Genomic DNA, 13,349 nt, shown 5'->3' with positions numbered 1-13,349 from the left:
CCAAAATTTTTCTTTTTTGTGAATGTAAACATTTTAATTTAAAAATGCTGAACACTACAATATGTAAAAAAATATAAAGCCAAATTTTTATGTTAATATTGTGGCAAGTTTTAGTCTAGGGCTGACACATAGAAAACTAAATAATGGATCTAAATTCTACAGGCACAAAATTCTCATGTTCTCTGTATGCAATGGCACTGCCTCAAAATTCATCTGTTCCCACCATGAAGGGGACAAAGAAACCTAAAACCTTGACTACACGCAGAGCGTACCTTCTCTTCTCCAGGTTGAATCAGTTCATCTCAAGCTCCAGAGCTGCAGAAGAAACACCAGAGGAAATCAGACCCGAAACTATAATAGAATAAATACAGCTACACAGAGATGTGTACAGTATGTTAACATTAACTATCTTTTCAGAGAATCCTTAAAGTACCACCCAGTACACTGGGTACATCTACTCAGGAACATTTTAACACGATTTTAAATGCAAAGCCACATCTTTCTCTTGTATTAATTCATTCACCAACACTCCCATTTATTACATTTATTCTGAGTGTGCACACAGGTGTGCTGGCACACACATGAGGGTCCAAGAATAACTCTAGAGAGTTGTTCTCCCCACCAGACCCCAGAATCGAAGGTAACCTAGCTCGGTACTGCTAAGCCCTATCACTACATCCCCAACCCCCGTATCTAACTTAAGAAGTGGGGTGACTGCATTAAATTCCTGCCTAGTCTGTTGGCCTCAGGTAAATCCTTTAACCCATCACAGCAGTGAATCCAGTCAGGTTAGAGTTCTCATCATTGGCCAAGAATTGCTCCTGGAATTATGCCTGGAGAGTCAAATCTTTCCATCGAACACACACCTTAAGTTCCTCAGCATCCTGGACACAGCACCACATTTGCTAGGAAAAAAAAAAAAGAAAGAAAGAAAGAAAGAAAATAAACAATATTACAAGCCAGAGCTTTTTACAAAAAGGAGCTTTCTGGTGGTTACTAGTTGTATTTGATGATGAAGCCCTGTCTCTGAATAACATTGATTCTTGCAGAGTTCTGATCCTCACACTTCTGACAGCCAGCAGATCATTTTATTCCCTCCTGGCCACCTTTCCCACTGTTTCCATCCCAGAAACAGACTCTTATTAATGTTTAGAAACAAAATTACTACCGGCACTATTCCTTTAGGAAAGCTGAACCATGGGATCTTTGATTTCAAAACCAGAAGCAACATCAGACCTGTCTGCTGAGGCTGAATAGGGAAGGGAAGTAATTTCTTTTTTAAGATTTATTTATTTATATATAAGTACACTGTAGCTGTCTTCAGAGACACAAGAGGGCATCAGATCCCATTACAGATGGTGGTGAGCCACCATGTGGTTGCTGGGATTTGAACTCAGGACCTCTGGAAGAGCAGTCAGTGCTCTTAACCTCTGAGCCACTGGGAAATAATTCTTAACCTCAGAACTAGTCCTTAAAAAGTGGCTCACTCCAGGCTCAAACTTCTAACTGGCTCAATAGTAACCTAACTTCTAAAGCAAAAATTACTACCACTCAGAGAACTTTTACAAGAGCAACAAGCCTATTTTCCCTCTAAAATGCCCTTTACCAGCTACAATGTCTTAATACTTAAGGTGGAGCAGAAATATTCTTTGGACCAGCATAATAATCTGTCTCAATAATCAAATAATCTTGATTTATTTTATATGAGCACACAGTTGCTCTCTTCAGACACACAAGAAGGCATCCAATCCCATTACAGATGATTGTGAGCCACCATGTGGTTGCTGAGACCCTAACTCAGGATCTCTGGAAGAGCAGTCAGTGTTCTCAACCACTGAGTCATTTATTTAATTAATTGATGTGTCAACCAGCCACCTCATAAACAGGGAGGACTCCCGGCTGCTCACTAAACACCTATACCTGATCTTAGGAACTCTAAATCACAATTCCTAAATCATGCTTAGAGGTTTCCTTGCTCAAGTGCGAAACTAGCCACTCAGATTTCTCCCAGGACCCAAAACCCAGATTGGCTGGGTCTGCGTTAGCCTTAAGGAAATCCAGGTCCTGAAGGTAGAGGTCCCGCTGGTCTCGCTTGCAAGTATCTGCTCTGAAGATAACCCCAAACCTTAAAACAAACAAGCACAGAACAAAAAGCCCAGCCTCTGTACCAAGCGGCATTTGAAGGACACGTGCGGCGAGGACACGGCTGCGTGGGTGAAATTACCCCCGCCCTTGCTAACACTGCTACTTTCAGATCTCTGATTTCACTTGCTTCCTAAATACTCGATGTCCCTGTCACCGGATTACTAGGCGGGGGGTCGGAAAGTCCGGAGCCCCGAGTGTGCCCAGGACCCGGGGCCGTCCGGACCCAGCGCGTGCCCACAACCCGGGAGAGGAGAAATCCGGGCTGCGGGAGTCCGATCGCCTGTCCCACACCGAAGGGACGCACACGGGGCAGGGACAACGCGCGGGGCGAGCGCAGTGGGGACCTCCGAGGCCACGTGGTGGCACCTCCCGATCGCCAAGGCGATGAGTACTTACCTGGAGCGCGCCGCGGCGGAAAAGCAGAGCGCCAGGGCGGGACCGAGTTTAAAAAGGACCGGACATTGAGCACCGGGGCTCAGCCAACCAGAGTGACCCAGGGCCCCTGCTGCCCGCCCCCTCCCCGGTTCCCGCCTGACTCCACCGCGGGCCCTGGCGGCAACAGCGCCTCCCAACCTTCCCCTACCACAGGACAGCTGTCCCACCCACTGCCCTAACTGCAGAATCTGTCACCTTGCTGAAGGTTAAGAACTGCGCTAATCTTGGGGCCACAACGATTCCACTTTCTTGTGTATTTATTTTTATTAGAAGACCAATATGTAACAGAATTTGCTCCTGTGAAGGAAAATGTAACATCATGGAGAATGGAGTGGGCTGGTGCAAGGAGAGGACCCCATGCCTAGAAATCCCACTGCTGACCCTGCACTGCCAATGCTGGCCCAGCTCTGTAAACATCTTGTCCTCATAGCCCCTCTGTTGAAAGACCCCCCTCCTGCTTTAGCTGCAGTAATGCCATTTCGTGCTAGGCCCAGAGCAGTCAGGGATAAAAAAATAATAATAATACTACTGAAATAAAAGTGAGCCAGAGGACAGCTCAGTCTTTGTCAGAACAAAAATATCTGCAGTTGACCACCTGGACCAAGGCAAGGACATCCTGCCACACATGTTAAAGCAAGGACAAAAAAAAACAACTCCCTGTCCCAAAGGAGGGGCCAAGGCCGCCCTCCTCTTCCGATAACTTGGGTCTGTAAGGCTGTGCAGACTAGGTCAGGGTCCCAGGTGGCCAAGCAAGATATCGGTGGGCGGCCAGCTGGCGATAGACAAAGAAAAGAAGACATTCAGACAAGTCCAACTTTCAGATAAGCTGCAGCCCCCGACTAGAACCAAGAGTTGTGTCCTTGGAGCCATGTCCTTGGGCTCACTCCCTGGCCACATTTAAACTAACCAATTAAAGCCCTGTTCCTATGCTTCTGCTTCTGTACCTTGCTTCTGCCCCCCAAGCCCTATAAAAAGGGGACTGCCCCTTTGTCCGGCGCGCAAGTCCTCCGAGAGACTGTGCGCCCACCGGTACCTGTGTATCTAAATAAACCTCTTGCTACTTGCATCCGAAGTGAGTGGTCTCGCTGTTCCTTGGGACGGGTCTCTTCAGACGGAAGATACCCTCCGGGGGTCTTTCACTGTGACCCAGGAGGCATGTGTGCCTGACATAATCAGGCTGAAAAAACTTGGGTTTTGTCTTGTTCTGGTTTTGTTTATTTGTTGTTCCTCCGAGACAATGTTTCTCCCTTTACTCTGGGCTGTCCTGGCACAGCCTCTTAGACCAGGTGGGGCTCGAACTCACAGATCTGCTTGCCTCGGCCTCTACATTGCTGGGATTAAAGGCATGAGCCACCACCCTCTTGATTAAAAGCAACTGTCCTTCTAACAAGGAAAGACAGAGACTGATGTGAGTGACAAGGGAGTGGGGAGAGATGTGACTACATGGGCAGCAATGCCCAGGATTGTGACCCCTGTGTTGGAAGACACAGGAAGGATTCCTTTCAGTGGCCTTCAGAGCTACTTTGGTCCAGCTGATACCTTGATTCTGGACTCTTGGCTGCCAGCACTGAGCTGGCATTTCTGTGGAAGCCATTAAGGACTTTGTGACTGCACCCCAGGAAACTAACTAATGACAGGCAGGGAAGGCCAGCATTTCCTCAGGACCCTGGTTCCCCTGCCCACTGCTGTTTATTGATGTGTACACTCGCAGCCACCTCTGCAGATGTCTGCTGAGTTACTCACCTGCTGAGGAAACGCCGGAGGGAACATCCTAGTTGGGAATGCCGGAGGTTAGGGACCTTTTTGGCTGGACATTTACAAACTCTTAAAGCAAACCAATGTTCCCATCACCCGAAGGGCTTACCTTCTCTCCTAAAGCAGGAATTCTCCTGAGGGAAAACTAAGGGGAGGAGTTAGGTGTGGGAAGCAGGAAACCATGTAATCGCATGCCTTCCTCTGGGGTGGTCTACAAGCCACAGAAACACTGCCGGGCCACACCCAGGGGTTCTCTGGCCTACTTTTACAAACATTTGCTTTTATGTACAATTGTGAAACTTGAGGTGTTATACTGATGGAGTTGAGACCATTTGAGCTAGGAGAAGGGAATTCGTATTTTTGTGCCAAATACTATGACTGGTGTTGGTGTGTGTGGGTTATTTTCCCGTTGTTGTGTGAAAAACACCATGGCCAAGATAACGTATAGACGAATTTATAGGCTCACGTCCATGATGGCTGAGTGAATGCGCGGCAGGAGGAACAGGAAGCTGAGGCTCACACTGGAACTGGAAACACAGAGCAGAGAGATTTAGGAATCACACAAGTCTTTAAACTCTTGAAACCCATCTCTAGAGCCAACTTCCTCCCAGGTGATTTCTCCTCAGCCTCCCCAGATAGTGCCACTGTGTGGGGACCAAGCCTTCCAGTGCCTGAGACTGAGAGACATTCCTCATTCAAACCAACAGAGCTGAACCTGAGGGGACAGTGAGCACCGGAGAAAATTTTCCTTCTTTAGTGAGAACCAAAAATTCTGCCCAGAGCCTAGAGTAGATTTGAATAAAGGCAGATGACACTGTGTTCTGAGTTCCTGTAACCCGGCCCTTAGGGAGAGATAGGGCAGTCTGAAGATCAAGACCAACTTGGTGCATAGCAAGACCTTACTCACCTCACAAAAGAAGAAATGTCACCAAGGACTAATAATACTCTGTCATTTATATGCATAGCAATGGGTCTCAACCTTCCTAATGCTGTGACCCTTTAGTACAGTTCCTCATGTTGTGGTGACCCTCAGCCACAAAATTATTTTGTTGCTACTTTGTAACTATAATTTTGCTCATGTTATGAATCACAACATAAATATCTGATAAATAGGATGCCTGATATCTCTCGAAGGGACTGAGACACCCCCCCACATTACAAACCACTGTGCTACAGTAACTGAGTTCTTATATCCTAGGACCCAGCAATATTTTGCTTTTCAGGGCCTTGATCTGGCAAGGTACACTTTCTATCATGGAGTTAACACCCTCACCCCTCAAATATCCTCTCTGGGTAGGGATTGGCCTTCACTTACCCAGTGAACTATATTGTCTAAGTGTTTCCATTGATATAAAGAGGCCCATGACCAAGGCAACACATAGGACAACAGTTAGTGGGGTCTGGCCTACAGGTTCAGAGGTTCAGTCCATTATCGTCAAGGCAGGAGCATGGCAGCTTCCAGGCACAGGAGAAGTTGAGAGTTCTACCTCTCCATCCAAAGGAAGACAGGAGCAGACTGTTGTCTAGGCAGCTAGGAGAAGAGACTCAAAGCCTGCCCCCAAAGTAACACACTTCCTCCAAAAAGACCACACCTGCTAATACTGCCACTCCCTGGCCAAACATATTCAAACTACTATATATGAAGACAGTAGGAATCCCAGAGCATTGGCAGTGTTTGGCACTGTATTAGGATCAGAGACAGTCTGTCCCCAGCTCCACACTCTGCTAGATCATGCTCTGGGCTCCTGCTTAGCCTTTCCTCATCCCCTTCCAGAGAAATTAATGTGAGTAAGATTCTGCGCTGATGTAAAATTGTTGATGGGAATCCGAGGTAGTCCAGAACCGTCCATTCTGTCTGTCTCTCCATAGGAGCCCAGCAGGGCTCTTTCTTGGGGGAGGAGGAAGCAGGGTAAGAGGCCCTCTGAAAGCCATTGAATGGGGAGTCAATTGGATTCATTTATCAACTTTAAACCCTCGAGCTTCTTTTACAGGACTAGCTGAGAGGAAAGCATCTTCCTCCTTCACCGTGTGCAATGCCGCGAGCCTGGCCCAGTGTAAGTCTCCAGTCCTCTCTGTTCTGTGTGCCGGCTGACACCAGTAGCCCATCCTCCTGGAGGGAGATCCGCCATCAGTGTGGAGGCTTCGAGGCCTCATCTCCTTCCCCCTCACTGCCCAGCTGGATGGGGGCTGGGTGGGACCTGCTCAGTTCTGAAGTCAGAAGCTTCGGCAATAGACCCTGATTCAGTAGTAATGAAACTGCTTCTCCTGCCTGAGGTGGTTCCTCATGTGAAAAGGGAAGAAAGTGTGTTCTCATCTTCCTGGGTCCCACCCATGTCTTGACCCACATCCCCAGGAGGATGGAAAACTCTCCTGTCCTCAATGGACTCGCAGACACTGACATGGGAAGGTGCTGCCGTGGGTCAGGGTCCCATTCATGGCTCTTATGCATATGTGCATATACGTATTTCAGTGTTGCTGCAGGGCAGTGAGGACAAAGGAAAAAGCAGACACTATGTAAGTGATTGCCCCCATTGTGTATATTTCTAGTTATGGTTGTTGAGTGGTTTGACACGCACAGGTCTCTTCCAGGACAGCCCGCCTGTTCTCAGCAGCCAGACTTGTGAGCCAAGAGAATGTCCTCCCTTGATGGGGCCGATGGTCTCATCCTCTTAGCTACTGAGTGTGTGCCCTGGATACCCTGGGATACCACGCTCTTGTTTATGATCCCAGCAGGGCTACTAACGAGTTCACACAGAGGTTTTAGTTACGAGCCTCAGCCTTGCTGTCCACAGTACCTAAGGATGAACGTCAACCACGTTAAGATGAAGCTGCACATTTCATGCACAGATCCCTGCTGTGGATAAGAACTTTTGTTTAAAAAAGAGACGTAAAAATTTAAATTATGTCTGTGACTTTGCGTGTGGAGGTCAGAAGAGGGTGTGGACTTCCCTGCAGCTGGACTTACAGACGGCTGTGAGATACCTGAACTGGATGCTGGAACTAAATTCTCTGGGGAAGCCGTGCTCTCTAACTGCCAGACCATCCTTCTAGCCACGGGAAAACAAAAGGAAACCAATCAAACTGACCTCAACCCACCGTTCAATTCCCGCCACAAGTGAGCCACCCTAACCCTAACCCTTCCTGCTCTCGGTATGTTAAGCGTCACAAGCCACCATGGAACTGAAAAGACACCACAGTCGTACCACTTACACACTTAGCAAACGCCTGGACTACGGGCCCGACTCGTCCATTTATTGTGGGAATGCAGATGGAGTATCTGGAAGACAGTGTGTGGTTCCTTACAACATTACCCACACTTTCAGAGTGAGATCAGCATTTCTGTTCCTTCATATTTATCCATGGGAGACAGACAATGTACACACAGAAAGTTCCTGCAGAAATGTTTCATCAGCTTTATTCATCCTTGCAAAACCTGAGAGCGGCCAAGCTTTCCTTCAGGAGAGAACACACAAACGATGTCCAGACAATGGGATATTATTAGCATTAAACAGAAATTATTTATCCAGTCCCTGAGCCTCAGTATATTTTTAAATGAAAGAAGTGGATCTAAATAGGCTACATTTTCTGTGATTCGAAGGACAGAACATTTAGAAAGGGGGAAAACTTGACAGCTGAGGAAGGGGTGAGCAAATAAAACTGTTTTTTGTTTTGTTTTGTTTTGTCTTTTAGTACACAATAACTCTTCTGCAATTAAGTGTGGTCAAGTGCCATCTGACACACAACATATGGCACAGAGACATATGTGTTGCTTTGCTAACTACAAACACAGCCTTCTCATGTGTGATAATGACAGCGCGGATGGATGTGTGTACAGGGAAGGACTGATGTGAGAATTCCATATTCCCTGCTACATTTCCCTATGACTGTAAACTTGCTCTAAGGGGATAGGGACATGGCTCAGTGGTTAAGAGTACTTCCTGCTCTTCAGTTCCCAGCAGCCTCACCCAGGGCTCACAGACACCCGTAACTCCAGCTCCTGCAGATCTGTTGCCCATTTCTGGCCTGGAGAGACATCTGCACCCATGTACACAGATAGAAACAACAAACCAACAAATACAAAATTACTCTGAAAGGTAAAGGTTTTTGTAAGATTTCTTTATTGTATATATGAGTACACTGTTGCTGTCTTCAGACACACCAGAAGAGGGCATCAGATCTCATTACAGATGGTTGTGAGCCACCATGTGGTTGCTGGGACTTGAACTCAGGACCCTTGGAAGAGCAGCCAATGCTCTTAACCACTGAGCCATCTCTCCAGCACTGAAAGGTAAGTTTACTGGCATGATGTCATATGACTGCAATTCTAGTACTTTTGAGGTAGAGGTAGAAAGAACAAGAGTTCAAGGCAGCCAGGTGTGGTAGCCTTCCCCAAATTAAGAAGGCATAGACAAGTGGAGCTCTCTGTGTTCAAGGCCAGCCTGGTCTAAAGAGTGCGACCCTTTTTTAGAAAAATTAGTTCAAGGCAGCCTTGGCTACTGAGTTTGAACTCAACCTGAGCTACACTAGGCCCTGTTGTTAAAAACAAACAAAGAAAAGATAAAATTAAAATTTTGGAGCTGGAGAGATGGCTCAGCAGTTAAGAGCACTGACTGCTCTTCCAAAGGTCCTGAGTTCACTCTCCAGCAACCACATGGTGGCTCACAACCATCTGTAATGGGATCTGATGCCCTCTTCTAGTGTCTGAAGACAACGACAGTGCACTCACACACATGAAATAAATAAAACCCCACCCCTCAATGTGTCTGTTGAGGCCTGCGCCTTTCCACACAAGTGTAGCCATCCTCTGTTTAGTTTACATTTTGCTCATAAGGTGAAATTAAGTTCAGGTTCTAGACTCTACTACCTAGAAGGAATTATCCATAGCTGACACTAAACATTGTTACTAATAAGCCAAAATATTATGGCTGAATCACTTGTTTCCTGTTATCTCAATGTTCTGAAACCTGTTCAGCAGCTGCCTTACCTCTCACTTGGGACCAGTCAGCTTAAAGGTTGGCTGGTAATACTTTGTCTAGTTAGCCAAAAATGTACCACTTCACTACCCGCCTTAGAACTTTTGAACCTGGTTTTCATATAAAGAGCCGGCCTTAAGGACGGACTGGTGCCACAGTTAGGCTTTTCCTTCTTGTGGACCTGGACGCCCAGCATTACGCTGTGCATTCAACAACTATTCTTCTTAACTGAGATTGGTGTACATATGGTTTGTGTGGTGATTCTGGGGCCCCCACAGTGGCGATGTCTACATGGGGCTCTCAGAAGGTTAAGGAAGGTTCTGAGTACCAGCTCTCACCCTTTAGAACCTCAATCATGTTTCTCACATGACAACAGACAAACCTGATACAGCAGTCAAAAGAGGTTCCTACCGGACACTGTGGACAGCTTGATCTTGGACTTGAAGCCTCCAGACCCCAGGGGGAAATCAATAATAATGTTTAGATAACAAGTTAAAGAAAAGCCTCTCAGTTGGGCCCAAGTTCCATCCCCAGAACCCATGTTATTAAACAACCAACCAACCATGAATGGTGGCACATGCTTGGAATCCCAGCTCTGAGAAAGCAATGACAGAACATCATGTCTAAACCCCAGGCCTTAGAAGCTGGGGCAGGGATTGCTAATAAAGGCCCTTTAGAGAAACAACAGTGACTGAGGGGGAGCTACATGTCTGCACTGCCCTTTCTGACTGTGATTTTATGACTTACACTGGGAAGCCTGGACACAGCACAAGCTGGCACAAATTAAGGTAGATAGAGCAATGGTTCCCAATGTGCTCCTAAGGATGACTGACACCTGAAGGCTGCCCTGTGTCTGCCATATATATGTGTATATTCACACACACTGTATGTCCCAGCATGTATACATACATGTTAAAAAGGAGGGGGAAAATCTGTCCCATTAAGCCTTTGTAGGAGGAGCCTCACAAGACATATGAAGATCAAAATGGGCAGCAAGAATTCAGAGTTGTTCCCTCTTTATGACTGTATCTTTCTTTGTGTCTTTTTTTTTCTTTTATGTGTATTTATAAGTCAGAGCAGACCACCAGACAATACTTCCTGCACCTGTGTATGAATTCATTATGGGGTTTTTTTTTTTGTGTGTGTGTTTTTTTCCTTTATATGAGAAATGTTTGTTGTTGTAGTTCAGATATTTCTGAGCTATGTCCCTGCTCAGATCAATATTAGGGTGTGTGTTTAATAAACCATCCCTGTCTGACCGAGATTGCTGTTCCTCTGGTTTGTGGAGCGACTCTCAGACCCCAACAGAGGGTTCAGTGTTTGGGTTTCTGCTCTCTCTCTACATGTTTCCTCAGATAGAATCTTCTGTGTGTCATGGTGGAGAGGATCATGGCGTGGATGGGGACAATCGACCTGTGTCCTCCATGTGCACATCTGCCCTCGGGACAGTGACCACTGAGACATCACTGTTCCCAGATCCGTATCATCTCTGGAGTTTGATGCTGAATCCGGGGACCTGGTTACTCATGACCATGCTTCTTTTGGCTTGGGGACACTTTGCAAATCTACCTTGACAACTCCAATGTCACCTACTCTGCCTACCCTATCTTTAGAAAGTCTCCTTCCCTCCTTTATACTTCCTCGTCCTCTGCTTCCCCTTTTTCTTCACCTTTGAGACTCGTTCTGTGTTATAGGCTGGCCTCAAACTCCTGCTTCAGCTTCCCAAGTGATGGGATTTTAAGTGTGTACCACCACATCCAGCATATCTATCTATCTATCTAGATATCTACCTACCTACCTACCTACCTACCTATCTATCTATCTATCTATCTATCTATCTATCTATCCATTTTCTTTTTTTATCTTCTGTAATACTGTGCATTGCCTTGATTTTGGTATACACCCACATTATAACATTTAGTGGTCCTGAACAGAGTGGGGAACTTAGCAATGAGCCAGGAGGCCAAATTATCATCCCTGTCCACTGTGTGTTGTGCCTTTATCCTCTCTGGACCCCAGCTAAATGGGCCACCACCTTGTGTTGCTGTTGTCCAAGGCCAGCTCCTTCTCCCTGTTTGTTTTCTGTCACCTACTTATCTGTCTCTCTTCTCATTTTTAGGTTTGTTTGTTTGTTTATTTATTTATTTATTTATTTATTTATATTTTATGTATGTGAGTATCTTCAGACACACCAGAAGAGGGCATCAGATCCCATTTCAGACGGTTGTGGGCCACCATGTGGTTGCTGGGATTTGAACTCAGAACCTCTGGAAGAGGAGTCAGTGCTCTTAACCTCTGAGCCATCTCTGCAGCCCCCGGTTTATTTATTTTTATTTCATGCATACAACTATCTGTGCACCATGTGCTCAGAGAGGCAAGAAGAGGTTGTCAGATGTTCTGGAACTGGAGCTACAGTTCCAGATAGTTGTGAGCTACCCACTGGGGTTTGGGATTCAAAATGGGGTCCTCTAGAAGGACAGCAAGTGCTCTTATGTGCTGAGTCATCTCTCTCCACCTCCCCATGTCTTCTTCCCCATCTTCTTTCTGTCATCTGCCTGTCTGTTTCTTATCTATTTTTCAACTGGCTTCCTTGAGTAAAAATTTAAGTCTTAAGGGATTTTGCAACTGTGTCTTTATGTCATTTAACAAACCTTACACTCTGCTGCTCTGGTCTAGGAAAGGCAAAGTGCATCTTAAAGGGCTGCAGAGTTGTACTGATCACAGATCCACTTCCTGCTATGGTTGCTTCAACAGCATGAATCCTGCTGTAATGAGTGTCTAGGTCAGCTACTTTGTGATCACACCTTTTAGATTTAAGACACAATCTCAACTTACCTTTAGTCAGCTGAAAAATACCCAGTGATGGAAGTGGGCCACAGGAAAAAAGGCAGTGGACCGGAAAGGACCAGACTGACCCTCGAGTCAGCTGGACCCCTTCTGTCACTTGCTAGCCTTTTGTTTCTTGAGCCCCGTGGTGGGAAAAGTAACCCCTTTTCTGTTTCTCCACACTATACATTACGTCTTTCATTCAAGAACCCATTTTTGACTGAAGTAGAGTCTCTTTGTCCCATGAAGGGGAAACTTGAGGGATCCTTGGAAAGTGTTGGATGGTGTTTTGTTGTGTCAAACAGGTGAAGGAGTGTTTTCCTGAAGCAGACACAAGCAAAAGGACATTTTGCTAAGGCAAACCGGAGAAGGAACGTTTAGCTGAAGCAGACGCAGGTGAAAGGATGTTCTGCTAAAGCAAGCACCCGGGGAACACATGATGTTTGGAGGGCACAAAAACAGACTCAACGGACAGCGATGGAGGCTGAGCTTGGTTTGCCTACGTAGGTAAACGCTTTGTGCTCTTGTACCTTCATTGACCTTCGCTTCACCGAGAGAGGCCAGGGAGAGAACTTTTCCCAGCGTTCCTGTTGGCGCTTGTCCTTCCGGCTGCCTCTTGCTGATTTGGCGGAGGCCTGGCTGTTTCTGCTGTCTTGCTACCGTTGCTGATTCACGTTTGCTATCTCGGCTCTACCAAACTGGATGTTACCGCGCTGGTACATCCGTGAAGTGTTAGCGAGTGGATAGAGGCGCCACTGCTGACCTGTGAACTGAACTGCTAATTTCCTGACAGCACACATGGGATTTGCTCCAAAGAACCATTTCTCACTAAACAGGTCCACTTCTCCGGGGTCCTTTCTACTACCTCTGGTGGGTGCTGGGCTAGAAGGGAGGTTAAAATATTTAAGAACCATTGTTAAAAACAGGATTTGAAAAAAAAAATTAAAGTTGCAGTCCCATTTCCGTATTTTTTTTTTTTTTAAGAGAAAGACTCTGATTGGCCTTGTTTCAGTTGAGACTCTGCTTTGCCATTAAGGACAGAGGTGCTAAGGGCTGTCCCCATGTCCCCATGCATGAGAGCAGCTGAGAGGACTGTACCAGGCAGACAGCACACTCAGAGTGTCTATATTTGTTTTGGGATAGATTCTGAGAACCCTAAGAGGTTACTCTCCCAGTGGTGTGCCCGTAAATCACACACTGTGAAGGTTTCCAACA

The sequence above is a fragment of the Micromys minutus genome (genome assembly GCF_963924665.1).
Source record: "Micromys minutus genome assembly, chromosome: 23".
Lineage (NCBI taxonomy): Eukaryota > Metazoa > Chordata > Mammalia > Rodentia > Muridae > Micromys > Micromys minutus.
Note: the sequence above shows the minus strand (reverse complement) of the source record.